General features: G+C 37.4%; 1 protein-coding gene across 1 annotated transcript in view; it reads left to right on the top strand.

Annotated features, from left to right (window-relative positions):
• The window catches only part of SYT1 (synaptotagmin 1), a 375273-nt gene that overhangs the window by 70399 nt on the left and 286552 nt on the right, over positions 1–18322 (top strand). Inside the window, exon 2 of the mRNA XM_050892070.1 lies at positions 14567–14677. The gene's annotated coding sequence lies outside the window, so the exon portion shown is untranslated. The remainder of the gene's footprint in view (positions 1–14566; positions 14678–18322) is intronic.

Raw genomic sequence — 18322 nt, 5'->3', positions numbered from 1 at the left:
CTGTAGGATCACACCAGTAATTCACCTGAAATGACTCTCTACAGTCTTACAGGGTCTTACTGCTGAGGTTGTTTGAATGCTAATGTAGATCATAATTAATCAATAGTGATTGTGGAAAACATAAAACATTTATATGATCTTCATAACTGACACCTAAATTCTCCACAAGAGACAGCCTGAAATAGTAGCAGAGTTTGGCCTCACATCTCTTTGTTCTAGGCTCGTCCCATTTGATGTGCTAGCATGCATGCTTTAAAATAGTCTCCGAGGTGAGCTGTTCGGATGTGTCATTTGAACTCAATATAGTTTTGCATTCTCCTGTAGTATATAAAAGAATAGAATACCAAAAGCAATTCTAAGTAGCGTACAGCAAAAATTGAAAAATTATTCCTTTCTGCTAATCTTCCAGAAACAGAATTTTAATGTGTCAATGAATATTATTTCTTGAAATACCATTTTTGAGGAGTTAATTAAGAAAAAGCTGTATGTGCTTATTGAAAGACTCATGTTTTGCTTCCTTTCCATGTATAAAATACAGTCTTAAGCTTCTCCCAATGTTAAGAATGAGTGCATTTTTTTTCTCGGCCGTTCTTTATGTTTTGTCTTTACACCTTCATTCGGATGAGAGTTTATAGTTTACATTCTGTGTTCTAACATTCTTACTGAAGTGAATTATAGTAGATTTTCCAACAGAAATAAGACTTCTACTTATATGTGGCAATTTCAGAAAGTAACCGGATACTATGTCCTGAATCTTCAATGCTAATATCAGTAGCATGTTTAAACTCTTTGGTTTATTGCTATAATGTTTTTCTTTCTTTTGACTGCATATTTGCACAGTTCCCAGCACACTGAGACTCTGATCTTAACTGAACCTCAGGGTTCAGCTGAAAAAGGAATGAGTATTAACTACCTGGGGAAAATGTGGAGGCAGAGGAGGATCTGGGATCCCATAAATACACATAAGATGAAGTAACCAATTCCCTCCTCACTCTCCTCCTCCTCCTCCCAAAAATCAACCCACCAGCAATTAGAGGTATGGTTAAAAAAGATTCATTTAGATCCTTAATTCCTTAAATGAACATGTGAAACCAGGTGCTTAGCAAGTTCATTAGTGTTGTTTTATGTCAGCAATGACATAAATCTACAATGCTGTGACTACGAAAAATGATCTTCTCTACGGTTCATTTGTAACTCTTAAGAGTGAGCCAGAAACTGAAATCACATGAAGATGAGGGAAAACCTTGGTATATCATATACATTATACATTATACAGTAATATATTGTATAAAGGTAGTATTCTAAAACTGTGTATATGCCAGGAAGAACAACCTTGCAATTGCAGAACCTGGAGATGAAGCTGATTCTGTTACCCAAGATGTTATTTTTGTCAAAAGATAGAGCTAATAGATTTTTTTTTTTAATACCCTGATTTTGAGGTTTGCTATATTGCTTTGAATGTTAAATTTTGATGGTTACCTTTTGGAAAAAGAGATTTCTGATTGACATTATTAAGGATATTGTTAAGAACTATCTGGAGGTGACCAAAGCTAAAGGGAAACATATAGTAGGTTTTACTGAAGTGACTAAGCATAATAGGTGCCTGACTCCCATGAAAGTCCATGGAAATAAGGTGCTTACTCATTTAGATGCTTTTATAAACTCCATTAGGTGCTTCTGTGCATCTTTAGACATTGTCGTGGTTTAACCCCAGCCAGCAACTAAGCACCATGCAGCCACTCACCCCTCCCCCTTCCCGGTGGGATGGGGAGGGCGATCAGAAAAAAAGTAAAACTCATGGGTTGAGATAAGAACAGTTTAATAACTGAAGTAAAATAAAATATAATACTAACTAATAATAATAAAAATGTAATAATAACAACAATTGTAATGGAAAGGAATATTAAAAAAAAAGGGAAATAAAACCCAAGAAAAAGACAAGTAATGCACAACGCAATTGCTCACCACCCGCTGACCGAAGCCCCAGCAGTGATCTGCCCCTCCTGGCCAACTCCCCCTAGATTGTATACTGAGCATGACGTTCTGTGGTGTGGAATATCCCTTTGGCTAGTTCGGGTCAGCTGCCCCGGCTCTGCTCCTTCCCAGCTTCTTGCACACCTGCTTGCTGGCAGAGCATGGGAAACCGAAAAATCCTTAACTTAGGGTAAGCGCTACTTAGCAACAACTAAAACATCAGCATGTTATCAACATTATTCTCACCCTAAATCCAAAACACAGCACTGTACCAGCTGCTGGGAAGGAAATTAACTCTATCCCGGTCGAAACCAGGACAGACATCTAAATACCTCATCCACTGGTCTAAACAAAGACGTGCATGCACTGGCAACGTTTACAGTCATGGAAGTCAGGTATGCTTTGACTCAAATCAGTGGGCTCTGTTCATTGACGCCTCCATCTGAAAATAGTCTAGCTGTAATCTGTTTGGTTGCCAGTTGACCAAAAAAAATTCAACTGAAAAATTGCATTTCAAGATGACTAATAAATGTATTTTGAAGACGGGGAGACAAAAAGTAAAATTACTTCCGTATGACACAAAGCCGTTAGAGGTCTGATAAATCTGGATTAATTTCATCTATTAACAATGGCTGATATTAAATCCTTGGCCAAAAAATAGATCATTGGAATCACACAATACACAGCTTTTCAGTTTGGCATCAATTTCATAATACAATAAAACTTATCATTTGTAAGCTTGTCTGGTTTTCAGAAAAAGACTGAGAACAATTTGGTCTGTCCTGGTACATCAGACAATACGGTGCAGGTGGTTTAAAAACAAAACAGTTAATCAAGCAAAATTTTACTTAAACTACCTGATGATTAACCATCCAGTCTATGCACACTGTCAATTGTGCCTTTCTGAGCAATTATTTATAGAATATTTAAATAGCCTGGACAGCATGTGCAACTGCTGAGAATGCTATTGTATTATGAATTAATTCTTCAATTTGTTTCAGTTCAATATAGACTGACAACATTGCAGTGAGTCAGCCTTCCGTTTCCTTGAATGCAATGCAATATACCATTTATACTGGAAATTAAGTTTGGCCTCAAGTATTATTTTGGCCATGTTGTAATATTCCTGAAGTAAACTTTGAAATCGTATAAAAATCAGAATTATTTATTTAATCATCTTTCCACTTCTTTTTACATATGTATTATCACAAACTTCAGAAGTTGCGTTTATATCAACAAGGGCCACTATTAAGCTCTTACCTGCATGACTCCCATTCAAGCACAAAATTGCTTGGAAACACCAACAGAGAATATGACAGAGTAGTGCCTTAGTGGGCTGCGTGCTAGTTGGATTTTTTAGAGAAACTGAAGAAATGTGTGGAGTAGAAGGAATCTGAGAGATGTCAAATACACCAAGAATGAGATCGTCAAGAACTGGACAAGCTTTGACAGGCTGTAAATTAAGGGGAAGAAATTGGAGAAAGTAGAAAGACCAAAAAAAAAAAGAGGGAGAAGGGTGGTGATACAGTTATGGACATGAGGTGTTTGTAGAGTTTATAACATACCATCTGGAGCAGAGACAGTTAAGTAATTTTTCTTGCACTGGAATTTGGAGAGTGCAACGTCAAGGGAATGGAAGTGAGACTGGTGGCAGCGGAGGTGACATCTAGTTTGAGGAGTGTGACCTCAGTAGCTACATGTAGACTTGTGGTGGTTTAACCCCAGCTGGCAACTAAGCACCACGCAGCCTCTTGCTCACTCACCCCACCCAGTGGAATAGGGGGGAGAATCGGAAAAAAAAAAAAATCATGGGTTGAGATAAAGACAATTTAATAGAACAGAAAGGAAGAAAATAATAATCATGATAATAATAATAGTAAAATGACAATAATAGTACTAAAAGAATTAGTATATACAAAACAAGTGATGCACAATGCAGTTGCTCACCACTCGCCGACCGATGCCCAGTTAATTCCCGAGCAGCAATCTACCCCTCCCAGCCAACTCCCCCCAGTTCATATACTGGGCATGATGTCATATGGTATGGAATTCCTTTGGCTGATTTGGGTCAGCTGTCTTGGCTGTGTCCCCTCCCAACTTCTTGTGCCCCTCCAGCCTTCTTGCTGGCTGGGCATGAGAGGCTGAAAAATCCTTGACTTAATACTTAGCAACAACTAAAAATATCAGTGTGTTATCAACATTATTCTCCTACTAAATCTAAAGCATAACTAGGAAGAAAATTGACTCTATCCCAGCCGAAATGGGGACAAGACTGCATGACTTGTGCTTTCGGAGATCCTGGTTGCCTGTTCATCAGTGTGCCTGGAAACCAGGGTAGAAATTATAAGAGAAAGAAAATGGGGAGAGATCATTGTGTGCAGTTAGATCTCATCCTGGCAAGCTGAGACATGTATCTGTATTGGGTCTGGCTGGGATGGAACTAACTTTCTTCATCACAGCTTGTATGGTGCTGATTTAGATTAGCGACTAAAACAGTGTTGATAACACACCAATGTTTTAGCTGTTGCTGAATGGTGCTTGCACAGCGTCAAGGCCTTCTCTTACTTTGCCCCCAGCAAGTAGGCTGGGGGTGGGCAAGAAGCTGGGAGGGGACACAGCCAGGACAGCTGACCCAAATTGACCAGAGGGGTGTTCTGTACCTTATAATGTCACGCTCAGCAATAAAAACTGGAGGATAGTCTTTCCAAAGTAGTTGTTGCTTGGAGGCTGCGTGAGCATTGGGCTGCTGGTGGGAGGTAGGGAGTGATTGCCTTTGCTTCACTTGTGTATTCCTTCTCCCTCTTCTTTTCCTTCACTTATTAAATTGCCTTTATCTTGACCCACGGGTTTTTCTTGCTTTTGTGGTTCAAATTCTCTCCTCCATGCGGGGAAGTGGAGTGAGTGGCTGGCAGGTGCTTAGTTTTTGGCCAGGTTCAACCCACTACAATATCTGAAATTTGAGAGTCCTTCTGAATCCCACTGTTTAGAGATAGCCAAAAAGCTGCCATCTAGAAATGAAGTGGTAGTGTCAGTTTATCCATAGTTAAAATATTTGGTTGAAAATTTGAAAACAAAAGGAAAAAAGAGTAATATTGATACAAATGTTGTCTAATAAACTGATTATGTCAATGGCTGTTCGGGGTTTTTTGAAGTTTTTGTGGCACTGTGTTGTTACTTCTCTGAAAAGATCTTCTGTATCACTTAATATTCTGTTGGAGGTTCTCAGAAAACACTTGTTTTTATGACACATGTTACTTCACACCTTTTAAGCCTGATCACCTAATATTGACAAACCTCAGGAAATCCTTAGAAAACTAAGTAGACTTTTCATGTGTTTTTAATGGATTTTTTTTGAGTGGTAATTTTGAAGTAATGGCTTGAAGGCTTATGGAGCCATTGGTCATGACATTTTGCTCATCACGTGGGGACTATATCAATGAGTATGAACTTACTGTTGGTACTGAAGTAATCAAGCAATAGTAAATTTGTATCTGGTTATTTTATTCACTTCCTATTTTGAGTCTGGAGAGAAATAAAAATATCTACAATAAGGTCATGTTGTCTTTCAGAATGTCTAGTTAAGGTGAAAACTAAAAGACTATGAAACTGCATTTCACCTACTCCCACACAGAGGCAATACGGACTAGTTTCCTCTCCTATTAGGTGTTTTATAAACATTTCCTTATAGTTAAGAAAGTAGTACTTCAAAGACAAATGCAAATAATTTAAAATGATATCTTTACCACATCCTGACTAGTCTGGAATTATGAATTGGATATTAATACATTAATGTTAATTAATCTATATGCATATAATATATGTGAAAGTTAAAAATAGAAGATGCAGATTGAAAAAATCTGTGGGCCTTGCACTCTTTCCTCTGCCAAGGCAGAATTAACTGTGCTGTGTATTTGTTTGTCTGAACTAATTTTAAAATCTCATGTGTGTTGTAATTTATATCAGTCCTGTTGAAACCCTGGTTTCACTGTTGTGGGTTGGCTGTGATGTTCCCATGTTTTCCTGTTTCCAAATAGGTGCAACTGTAAAAACTAGTTATCTAAGCTATGTTGCCCGATTGGGCAGTAGGAGCTCCAAGCTTAAAATGCAAAGCACTCCCACTCTTAAACAACACTTTGTTGTAACTTACCGTGATTTGACTGCTTTATGTGTGCACCTATTCATTGCTTGAGTGTAGAGTTTTAGTGTATATTCTGACAAGGATCAGAATATATTTTTCATCCGCATTCTGGATAGTGGATGAAAAAGAAGTGATGATGAACTTTTCGTTTGCTCTAAATGCGAACACCAATTTTCAAGGGAGCTAATTAAAATCTTTATCTCATCCCTAGCTGTGAGAGAGCTCTGCCTGGATGCACGTGATAAGTTCATGCCTTTTGAGATTTCTAATTTGATTGTGTATTTTTTTCCTGGTTTTATGGCTACGGCATTTTTTTTATGTTCATAAGTCTTTGCCAGAGGAAATGGCAACCTTCCCTTTAAATGTTGCAGTTGGGAAACAATGCTTTGCAAGTGAATTTTTTTTTTTTTTCCTTTGTGTATGTGAGAAGAATGGTAACTCAACTCATCAAAGCTGTTTGTAGGGGAAAATGCTTCTTTCCAGCCTAATTGGCTAATAAACTGTTTTGAAGAGAGTCCAACCTGAGATAATGTGCAGGATCTTGATAAACTGTGAGCTCCTGTTGCCAAAGCTTTGTGAAGATTGTTTTGTCATCTTAAAAAGGATATGCTAGGTACAGAGTGGTGCATTGTACATCAGCTGGATGTCGGCAAAGAACATTAAACTCTTAATTTGGCATTACAAGTTGTCAGCTGGTCACATCAGTTGACTTTAATAATTGCTAATTGAGCAAATGCACAGATCTGGAAGACAGAACCTCAAAAACTTACCCTTTCTTTGTCAGCTTGTTAGTTTTGTGTGTTTGGGTTATTTTCACTTGTAGCATGAAAAAAAATTGTTTAGTTTCCTTCTGCAGTGAGTTCTATACCATCAGATTGATCTTGTGTTTGATGTCTTTCATAAATTGAAGGTCACACTCATAGTTTAAGCTTGAAATTGTTCCTTAGTAGCAAGTAAATGAGTTGGTCAGTAGGGAAATGGGTTGGTAAGAGAAGTCAGGATGAGAGTTTGAGGGTAGGACTTGGCACAATATAAGGAAATCATATAAAATTGATGCGTTCACTATGTAGTGAACTATTGATTCTTACTTTTTATTGCATGCTTCAGCATTTGTGTGGAGGAAAAAAGTTTATAGCAAAGCAAGTTTGATCTGAGATGTAGCTGAAGCAAAAGAATGTTACTAAGTAACACTTCACCTAAGTGAAGTGGAAGTAGGAGCGTAATAGTTATATAGAATTCTTCACAAAGACCCGTAAGATAGGGTGGTACTAGAAATACTTTTTTTGGCTTCTGTCCGTTAAGTGACAAGATCAAGAGTGATACTTTTGCCAGTGCACACTAAAGGGTGTATTTGCATAAATTTATTGCTTGCTGCTTTTGATTAGGAAGTTGAGAAAGGGACCAGAATTTCCTTCCTGAAATGTGTATAACTTTAATAGACGAACAGGAATTTCAGTTCAAATTCTCCTGGGGAAAAATATCCTCAAAGGGAAAGTAAAAAAATATCTTACTGAGACCAGAGAGACTAGAAAATACGTATGAGCTTGAATAGTGACATGTGAGGACAGGCACATTTTCTTGAAGGGTGACAACTTACAGATGTTGGCCATGTGTCACCAAGGTCAGATTTTTTATAAATATCTAGCTGTGTGCTACCATATGGATACCTAAAACGATATACAGGGAAGGAACAAATTTGTCTCCATTGCAATTACCAGATCAGACGGTTATAAGTCTTTACGTTCACATGACTCTCTACTGCAGTCACTTTATGTTCTGCACTTGCTTTTCCAGGTAGGATGAAGCGTAGTTCCTCCTAGTTTTTAGACCATCCTGTTGGATTCTGTGTTTACACTTGTCTGCCTTATACTAGCATATGCTATGTAAGGATAGAAAATTGATCTGAAATTTATTATTACCTTTTTCCTTCCCCATTCTGAGTAACAGGAAAGGTGGGCATGTTGAAATGATCTTCTTGCAGATTTTAATCCCAAAGTACTTATAGAATAACTGTTTGGAAGGTTCAAATACATTTCACTTGTAGTATAGTGTGAAACTTTCTCATATGTGTTTTCTGAGTCGTGTATTTTTCTAGATGACTAAGTACTTGTATTCTAGGTGCAGTTGAACTACTACTAATGGAATGATGATCGTGAACATACCAACTTTAAGCCATACAAATTTATTCAGTAGAAATGGACTCACATGCAATACTAAGGATCAGTGGGTGCTGCAGATGCGTCATGCAGTGTTTTTGACTAATTCCTGGAATGCAAAGGCAGCCGTTTCCTTGCCTTTGCTTAGGCAAAATTATAGGTCAAATTCAGAGCATCTCTCGTTAGAACAGAAGAATGGTCCCAAGAATTCAGACAAGGGATTCTTACAGCATGGAACCTGCAGAGTCCAGCATCCTGTCTCCAACAAGCCATAGATTTCCAGAGAAGAGAGGAATGGAGTGAGAATATATCACACATTTCTCGAAAATTCCCAGCCTCCGACTGTTTTCAGCTCAAGGGCTTTCCTGGACCTGGTGTGGTTTCTCTAACTATCTATGAGTCTCTCTTCCAAGTTCTTGTTCAGTTTCCCCATGCGACTTTTAAAAGTCTTCTTGTACTCCCAAATATGTTCCTGAGAGTTTCATAGATCTTCCACCTGTTGGACAAAGAACCACCTGCTTTTGTTTGTTTTGCACTTTGCTCCTACCAGCTTCCTTTATGGTTGCTAGTTTTCCTATATACAACAATATACCGAACCTAAAATTATATAAAAGTACAGTTTAAGCCCTCTGTTTTGATCAGATTTTTGCAGAAGATCACAGAAGCTCAGCTTTACAACTGAATTTGTTTACAAACAGCTTTACAGAAGGAGAATATAATTTTTACAGCAGTGACAAGATAGAAGTCAGTTGATACTTTTTGTCAAAAAACTCTATTGCATACCTGGTCTGTATGGACATTGTACGATAAACCGCACTGAGATCAATAACCCCATGTTTTTATTAGTGCTGCGATAGGTACTCAACACAAATTATTTTAGAAAGCTGCATGGATAGTGATATAAGCTGGATTTTGCTGATAGTTTGAATAGCGGCCAAGGTTTGAAATGGAAGGTCAGAGGGAGACCTGATACAAGTAATATAGGCTGGAATGATGTCTGTGTATTGCAGTTCTCATTTAAGGTCATTTATCATGTAACAAACACTTTATAACGTTTCTTGAGTTGAAGCTTAAAAATTGTGCTGCAGTGTAATTAAGAATCATTTGCAGTAAAATAAAGAGATCATCCAAATCTCTGCGTATGTCACCTGATAAATTTAGGTCAAGGCTGACTGAAAGATCTTGCTGGTCTACAGATGCCAGGTTTTTAGAGACTCCTGTGGTTGTTGCAGGGTGGAGATAACTTTAATATGCTTCAGACTGAAAGGAATGTTTTTTGTTTAGTACAGGAGATAAAAATATAATCAGAAGTCAGTGAAAAAATAGTAAAGAAATATCATTACTGTTTTCCAGAACTAAAAGAAGTTTTGGGTTTTGTGGGTTTTGGTTCTTTTTTTGCTGAATAGTGATACTCCATGAAATTATTCAGTGTCTTTCTATGATTTTAAAAATTCTGAACTTTGAAAAAGGGAAACCAATGCCCACAGTGTAGAGATACATTTTGAAAACTAGCTGAAGGGATTAAAGAATGTCTGAATCTTGGACCTCTACAGTTTGTGTTGATAATAAAAATATTCTGTACTAAATTGCACTGTGAGCACTAAATAGTAGGAGTATGTAACAGTCAAAGATGTGGTAGGTGGGCTACAGCTGTAGCATTAGCATCAACAGTGGAACGGACTGTTACATTCACCCAGAGGTGCAGATAAATTAATTAAATAGTTTTCTTCTGAACATTGGTTAAAATTACTTTGTTGGCAAGATGTCCTTATATTGTGATCACAGGTAGTGTCTCTGCTTTCTTTCAAAAATATCAAATAAAGTTTTCTAGTGCAAAAAAAAATCTCAGCTGTCAGAAAATATACATCTGAAGGCATTTTATCCCAGTCATTTGTGGTAGAGAAGGCAGCAGGATGACATTGTAAAGTTTCTCAGATTGATACTTTTTCTTTCTGAATCTGCTCGTTCTTTATAACATAACTGCAGGCAATCCCATAAGTTTGCAGATGTAAATAGCCAGTGTCAGTATGTGTTGCTTGCAAAGCAGAATTATACCTTCAGCCAAGAAATACCTCTCAAGGAGAAGCTGCCTGGTAACCCTCATTTTAGCTTAAATTATAAAAATGAACAGTTAATCTTTTCTATGGACAATTTTTTTTTTTCCCAGAAAGGAATGAGAGCAAACTGATTTTATCTTCATCTTCCTGTGTTTCTGGTAGCATCCTTCATAAGTAGGTGTTTGACTTTTTCTGGTAAGAAAGCCTTTTCTCATCATCTTTTAATACCTACTACCTTCTTTCTCTCTCTCTTTCTGTGTTTTCCCCCAAATGTTCATACTACTGGGGAGGTCTCTGAGAACCAGACTCTTGGTGGAGAAACACTAGTTCATTAAAAATGTACTACTAGCTTACTTATCTTTTTATGCAATTAAAAAAGCAAGACACAAAACGCAAAATGAAACTCTTCTTCCCTCGCCATTTTGTTTGCATCTCTGTGGAAGACACATAAAGATTTTCCACAGAGACTATTAGTATTCTGGCAAGCTCTCACTTGTGATCCATAGACCATAAAAGTGCTGACAGATGCAGTATTATACAGAAATGCAAAGATTATATTTGTGTTTCTGTATTGTCATGGTTTAACCCCAGCCGGCAACTAAGCACCACACAGCCGCTCGCTCACTCCCCCACAGTGGGATGGAGGAGAGAATTGGAAGAGTAAAAGTGAGAAAACTTGTGGGTTGAGATAAAGACAGTTCAATAGGTAAAGCAAAAGCCACGCATGCATGCGAAGCAAAATAAGGAATTCATTCACTATTTCCCATTGGCAGGCAGGCATTCAGCCATCTCCAGGAAAGCAGGGCTCCATCACGCGTAGCGGTTACTTGGGAAGACAAACACCATCACTCCAAACAACCCCCTTCTTCTTCCCCCAGCTTTATATGCTGGCCATGACATCCTATGGTATGGACTATCCCTTTGGTCAGTTGGGGTCAGCTGTCCCAGCCGTGTCCCCTCCCAGCTTCTTGTGCACCCCCAGCCTACTCGCTGGTGGGGTGGTGTGAGAAGCAGAAAAGGCCTTGACTCTGTGTAAGTACTGCTCAGCAATAACTAAAACATCCCTGTATTATCAACACTGTTTTCAGCACAAATCCAGAACACAGGCCCATACCAGCTATTGTAAAGAAAATTAACTCTATCCCAGCCAAAACCAGCACATGTATGTGTCCTGCAAAAAAACAAAACATTCAGATCTCTCCTTGCTATTCTGTTCCAGGAGGCTCAAGCCATCTGCTTGGTTTTCCTGCTGCATTTGGTCTCATTAGTCATGTTCACATGTATTTCAGGCTGCTTAATTTCATTACACAAAGTATTATGCACTGTTCATCCAATAAGTGAGAGACGTTCATTCTACACCCCAAGGGACTTGTAAAAAGTAGTTTTAAATCTCTAAGAAAACCTGAAAATTCTTGTTGAAACATGGATCATGTTTCACTGTTACCTTTATTAACATACTAAAACTTACTTTATTGATTGAGTTATCTGTCTTTTCCTGACTCCCAAAGGCTAACTGCTGTCTCCTTAGAAATATTTGCTTCTAACAAGGGTATTTTAACACAGTTAAGCTCTCGACACAAAACGAAGTGTCATATTTGAGAGTTTCCTTTTTGGTGGAGTTAGTTTTTCTGCCTAGTAGTGAGGTTGCCAGTTCTGAACAGAATGTGCTTGTGGCCATCTATGTGAATATCCACTAGAACTAGCAAAATCATAAGCCTTTTTAAAAGCATCAGAATTCACAGAGGAGAGAGAGATCTGTTAATGCCAAAGATGTAAAATCTCCATTTGCAGTCATTGCTGAGTGTGCTCAAGCTTCTCGAAACTCCTAAGGCTATGATAAACTTGTGGCATTCCCATGGAGTAACTCAATATACTCATGTTGCAAGATGAATAAGATAGAAAAAGAGTTTCCTGTGATGGCTCTGATAACTCCTCTGTGTGATGGGAAGGAACCAGCCCCAGCAATGAGAGCTGGGACACTGCCGGGACCCCAGTGGACAGAAGAGTACCAGTATGGGGGAAAAATGGTCAGTGGTGGGCTGAGGAGGGAGTGACTGAGGCATGATGGGCAAAGGCAGTGGATTAATAGTCAACCTGGAGAATGGGAAGGGAAATAAAAATTGGACATGGAGTGAGAAACTGGGACTGACCAGACAAAAAGAGTGAGAATTGGCAGGGAGCTCTAGGGAAGACAGATTCAATAAGGAATTGGATATCCGGACAGCAGATGTCAAGCTGCCAACATAACTGCCATTAGTATCAGCCAGTAATCCTAGCTGGAGAGAACTGGGAATGGTTGAGAAATGAGCCAGGAAGGCAGAAAAATGGAATTCAGTGGGAGCTGTGCTTGGGTATATAGGAACATACAGTATATACTACGTGCTCTAAAGAAAAAAAAGAGGGGAAAAAAAAGAGGATCCATTATTGGGTGTAAAAAATCAGTTGGTTTTATCTTCAAAAAATTTCACCATGAAAATCATAATTTTATTTTAAGAATATACTCTATATGGTATATAAATTATAGAGCATTCACAGAATAGGAGGGGTGGACCCTTTAAATTCCTTAAAAAAAAATGGACCTAGGCACTGGATAAGCATCGTTCCCACAAAAAATATGTGACTCGGAGACTGTCATAAAGCCTCAGAAAGAGACCGAATTAAACTTTGAGTGCTTGACATTGCAGCGATGTTCTTTTATTAATGTTGTGGTTTGCATCTAATGAGTTTAATTTTACTTTGTTGTTTTGATAAATAAATATATTCTATCCAGACAGCCACAAGGTACAAAATAATTGTTCACTGTGAAAGCTGGAACATTTTTAACCAGCTTTTCCTGATACTTATTTCATTAAAACCCTAGGTCCTGGAGTCATTTAAAGGATTTAGCCTTTCTTTTCTTTTCTGATGGAAAAGGCACATTGTGTGGTGGTGTAAATTCTTGTTGCCCCATGACTTTGGTGACTGTAAATTCAATGCAATGCACCTTGCTGATATGGGCTTTATTCCCTAAAAAATTAGAAGGCAAGTTATAGGTATCCACATTTATAGAAAATTCCATCATTTTTACTGTTGTGGTTAACAATATTGATTTCTTAAGTACTTAAGTAGTGAAAAATGAGAGCTTCCAAACTATTTAAAATACTTTTAATGAACTTTTGAATTATGCAATGTTTTTGTTGTTTTTAAAAAAAAAGATATTTCTAAGAACATTTGCTGTTTTAAATATTACTAAGGCCGGCAAAATGAAATAATGACGCTATTTCTTACTAAGGAAAATAATCAAAAGCACTACATATAAGATATGGGGACTGAGGACAGCTTTTATGGTGTATGATTAAGGTATTGGGCAAGGATTCAAGACATTTAAGGCTGAGAAGGTTCCTTAAACCGGACTCCTTGTGTGACATTCAGCATATTGTTTAATTTTGTGTACCTCAGCTTCCATCTGTGGAACAAATATGTTGATACAGCTTTACTCCTATCCTTTGCCTGTCTCGGGGATTTGATTTATAAAAATCTTGAAGATCTCTAACAGTCTTGTTCAAACAGCTTCCAGCACAGTAAGCATTCAGTCTTCACTGGAGCTTCTAGTCATAGCTGTGGGGAAAAAGCAATGTGAATTCTCTTAATTTATCAGAATAGGAGACTCTATAGAAGGAAAAGAGAAGAGCTGAGAAAGGGGGTAAAAAAAAAAAATCTATAGTATAATCTGAATAGTTCTATGAAATTATTCGAGTCTAAGATTTAATTGACTTGTGTTGCTTTTGCCCCTTAATGCAAGCTGTTTTGAAATTGTCTGGTTGTGTATAGAAATTAAAAAAATGTGCAAGTATAAATCCATGTCTTGTTGGTATCAAATGAATTCACTGAGCATGCTAAGTTAAGGAACCTTGTGGGATACAACAGTAGGAAAATACGATGTGTGTGAGATCACTACAGTTCACCGTACTTGGCTCACTGATGAAATCTACAGAAATATGTAATATCGGAGCACACTAAGAAAACAGTCCAAATGAGTCCATGATGAAGAAAACTTGTTCATGTATTTTTTTTCTGTGTATCTTAACAATCTGATTAACTCTCATGATAATCAACTTCTGGCAATCAGCAGCTGAAGGGCGCTGAACAAAGCAAGTATAATTAAAGGAGTTTTTAAGCAGCAGTTGTTTGTGGGCAAAGATGGAAAAAAACATCTGCATAGGTACTGGCAAGTGTTTATATGGAATGTCTTTCTCTTAAAGGGAGAAAAGGGATTTTTTTCTGAGCTCTGAAGAAACTAGAAACTGACTGATAGAGCCTTCATTCAAGATTTCCCTGTGAAAAGAAAACTGCATTGATGCCAATCATATAAGGTATTTTAAACAAACATGGGTTCTGTAACCTTCCATACCCCATTAAATGCTTTAATGCATGGTGCCTTCCAAGAAATAAAATGGAGGTACTAAATAATTTAAAGAAATAGCGTTTTCTGATGTAAAGTCTATTAGATTAGTGAACATAGAATTTTGTGGTAATACATCATATTTCATACTGACATTAAAGATGAAAAAAACCAGTTTATACGCATTAGTTGGCTGTTCAGATAGTAGTTGTATTCTTTGCTTTCTTTCACCATCAACTTGCGTTTTATCAAATCCCAAGCTGTCATGGTTCATTATCCATAGATGATCTTGAGCAGCCTTGCATCATAAAAAAATATGCTGTGGCATCTGCCATTGTGCACCACTATACAGATCACTTCTGCGTAAGGTTTTCTTTGATTTATACATTCAGTAGTGTGTGTTCTTATATTTTTGCCTGTGAGTATCTTAAGCAGTGGAAGGTGCGTATACTCCATTACTGTGATTTTTCAGGTTGTAGATATAATGTCTGCTGTGCCTCTTTAGCTAATGAGTTCCATTTGAGTTAATGCTTGTACACCTCAGTCTCCACCAGGCAGTCACATCGCTTCTGTAGTCATTTCATAAGCTCCTGTACCAGCGATGTAGACAGCACATTGAAATTAGGAGCTGTGATTATAGTATCAGTCTTGCGTTCTAGATCCTGTATTTTGACTTTTCTGATTTTAGGAGCCAGAAATGAGATTTATGTCACGATTGTATTAATAGAGAGCAATAATGTCCAGATATAAATATGTTTACTAAGGAAGTCTTTATTTCCTGTAAGGTAATTACATTGGTAAGAGACTATTATTCTTTTTTGAAAGACAATTAGTAAAAATGCACAGTGCTCATAGATATTAGTAAATAAATGTTCTCTTCATTCCTCTAATTTACATCTCTGTTTAACTATTGTTGTAAGGGGAAAAGGAACATGTATTTTTTAGGGATGTTCTAAGGTCATTTCACTGCTACTCTGTTTTGGTGGTACAACATTTGGAAATGAATTCATTATACTGCTACTGTTACTGCTTTATCTGAAAATATTTGTTTCGGCAATCAACAGTGAAAATTTATTACTACCCATTTTAGCTTTGTTTCAGTACTTCTTGACTTGATAACTATTTGAAATTAATCAAAGAAGCTGTTTTTAGGAAATTGCATGGATACTTTTCTGAATCTGTTAAATCTAAGTAGCATTGCTTGCTATAGCCTAGATAGGCTGTCTTCACCCAGTCGCTTTGATGTTTTCTCCAGGGATGAGGAGAGTAAGAGAAACAATCTTGTTCTCTTAAGATTCCTTATAATTGCCAGGCTTGATGCAATTTCAGTGAAACATTACACTAAAACCACTCCTTTTAATAGAGGAAAAGAGTTTCTGCATAGTCTGAAGATATTTACAGGGCTTCTGTTTGCATGTCACAGTTCCCGTACCAATGAATTGTTTGTACTTGCAAGGGATTCAAGGCTTCATTTGGGTCAGAGCTTTTTATGCTTTTTCTGCTTGTGCAGATGTTTCACAGAGAGCTTGTGGAAGTGGAGATCGTTCACAGGTCAAATGAAAAGCAGCAACATATAAAGACAATGAAATGTCAGGGCACTTCTCAACGAAAGTTCACAAAACAAGTGAAAAGCCACATGAAAATGCAAAGCAATATGTCCTCAAAGTAAATTGTCCCCAAAGAAAATAACTCACTTGGAAAGAATAATACTATTCATTTGTGTTGTAGAGCAGATTGTTGTGAGACTAACTCTAAATGTGTGACTTTAGCAGTGGCTGTCATTCTCCCTAAAGCCTACCTTTTATTTTCAGTAATAAAACACAGTACAGCTCTGTGCTGAATGTGGAAGAAGGGGGCGGGAGGAGGGAGAGAGAGATTGAAAAAATATTTTCTTTTCTAATTCCCCTGCATCTGTTCCTGTTCCACCAAAACTTGCAAATGAATTTTGATTGAAGTAGTAGTGTGTTCATCACAGTGATAAAATTAATTTCCATCTCTGTTCACTATCGTGCGTGTCTCAGTTACAGACAGTTTCTTCTGAGAATATGAAATACTGTCTATGAATGTGTCTGGGAGTAAGTCACCAATGTTATAACTCAAACTGATTTAAATGAAGGCAAATGTTTTGGGATCTGAAAGTTGAATTTCCATTTGAACAATAGCTTCAAGGACTTGCATGCACATTTGACTGTCTCATGCCCTGAGGTGGATTGCTGCTAAAGAGATTATCCACATATACCCATGAGCTACAATAAGGTTCACAGGAATGTGAAATAGAATGAAGTTGTCTGTAAGGTAAATATGAAGTGGAAAAGCAAATTAAAGCAAACATGGAATAAGAATGAATCCAGGAGAATTTAAAAAAATCTACACCAGGAACTTAAGGATGCGACAAAACCTGAGGATCTGATGCACAAATCTGAACTAGAAATGCTTCTTAATCTGTCACCCAGGTCATAGAATTTGTTTGGTAGGTCTCTCAGTGTTGTTGATGTCTATATAATATATTACAAATTGGGTTAAAGGGGATAATGTAATAAACGGAGTCAGTAGGAAATATCTTCTGTGACTTCTTGAGTATTAGGAAGTGCTTACTGAAATACAAAATAATTGCAGATCGTTAAGTGTTACAAGGAGTCTTCCTATTTAAAAAACCTATTAAATTGGTAAAAATATATCGTTAAGTGTTTTAGATGCAATTTATCTCTAATACTACTTTCCATTTAGAAATATTTATGGTGGGTTGATTTTGGTGTTATTTTTTGCTTGTATTTGATGACAGTAACAAGAATGAAAGCAGTTCTCCTATTTCAGGAACTATTACTTCCACTGTAGTTGCTTTGGACATTCTAGAAATGCAGAGTGGTGCTCAGGTCAGCACTGAGGGTATCTCCACAGAGCACAGAGGAAGGCTGTAAATAGTACGGGTCCAGAATCGGGGGGCCCCAGACCAACCAGTCTCAATGGTCTGACCCCATTTTATTCAAGAAACCATGCCAGTTGTCAGCAAAACTCTCACGAGTTCTTTCCCCTTTTCTTGCCTTAGCAGTATTTTGTTTCTAGCCCATTTATGAAAACAAGAAGAAATCCTGGAATCCTAGTTTTGTTCTCATGCTTGTAAAACTCCATTAACTGTGGTGGAGCATGTAGGACTACAAATAAAATTCCATTTCAGTCAGTGAGTTTGGCTGGTGGAGAAAACTGGTGATTAGTTTTAGGACTTATACTCAGCATACCTCAGTAAAAGAAAATACCTTATAAACCAATGTAAAATATGTCCCCACAAGGTAGAGGATGTTACCTATGTGTTCTCTAAATTGGTTGAGAAAAATTATGCTTTCCCAACTTATTCCAGGTTTTTTTATTTGTCTTTTAAATAATTTTAGTACGCTTCTATATTTTATGGTCAGCAAAGTCCTATCTACTGGAAAGATGTTCACATATTATCATGGGACTGTTCGAGAATCAGGGACTAAGGCATTGTTGCAATGAACACCAAAATTACAGGTGAACAATGTTGCCACAGTTTGCAGACTTGTCTCAGGGCAAAGGTTGACAGACTGTAAATCTGTCTCTGAAAATATAAATATTTGCACAACTTCTTTTTCTTTTTCCT

Source organism: Gymnogyps californianus, chromosome 1, assembly GCF_018139145.2.
Source record: "Gymnogyps californianus isolate 813 chromosome 1, ASM1813914v2, whole genome shotgun sequence".
Classification (NCBI taxonomy): domain Eukaryota; kingdom Metazoa; phylum Chordata; class Aves; order Accipitriformes; family Cathartidae; genus Gymnogyps; species Gymnogyps californianus.
This window is presented reverse-complemented; position numbering and strand designations above follow the sequence as displayed.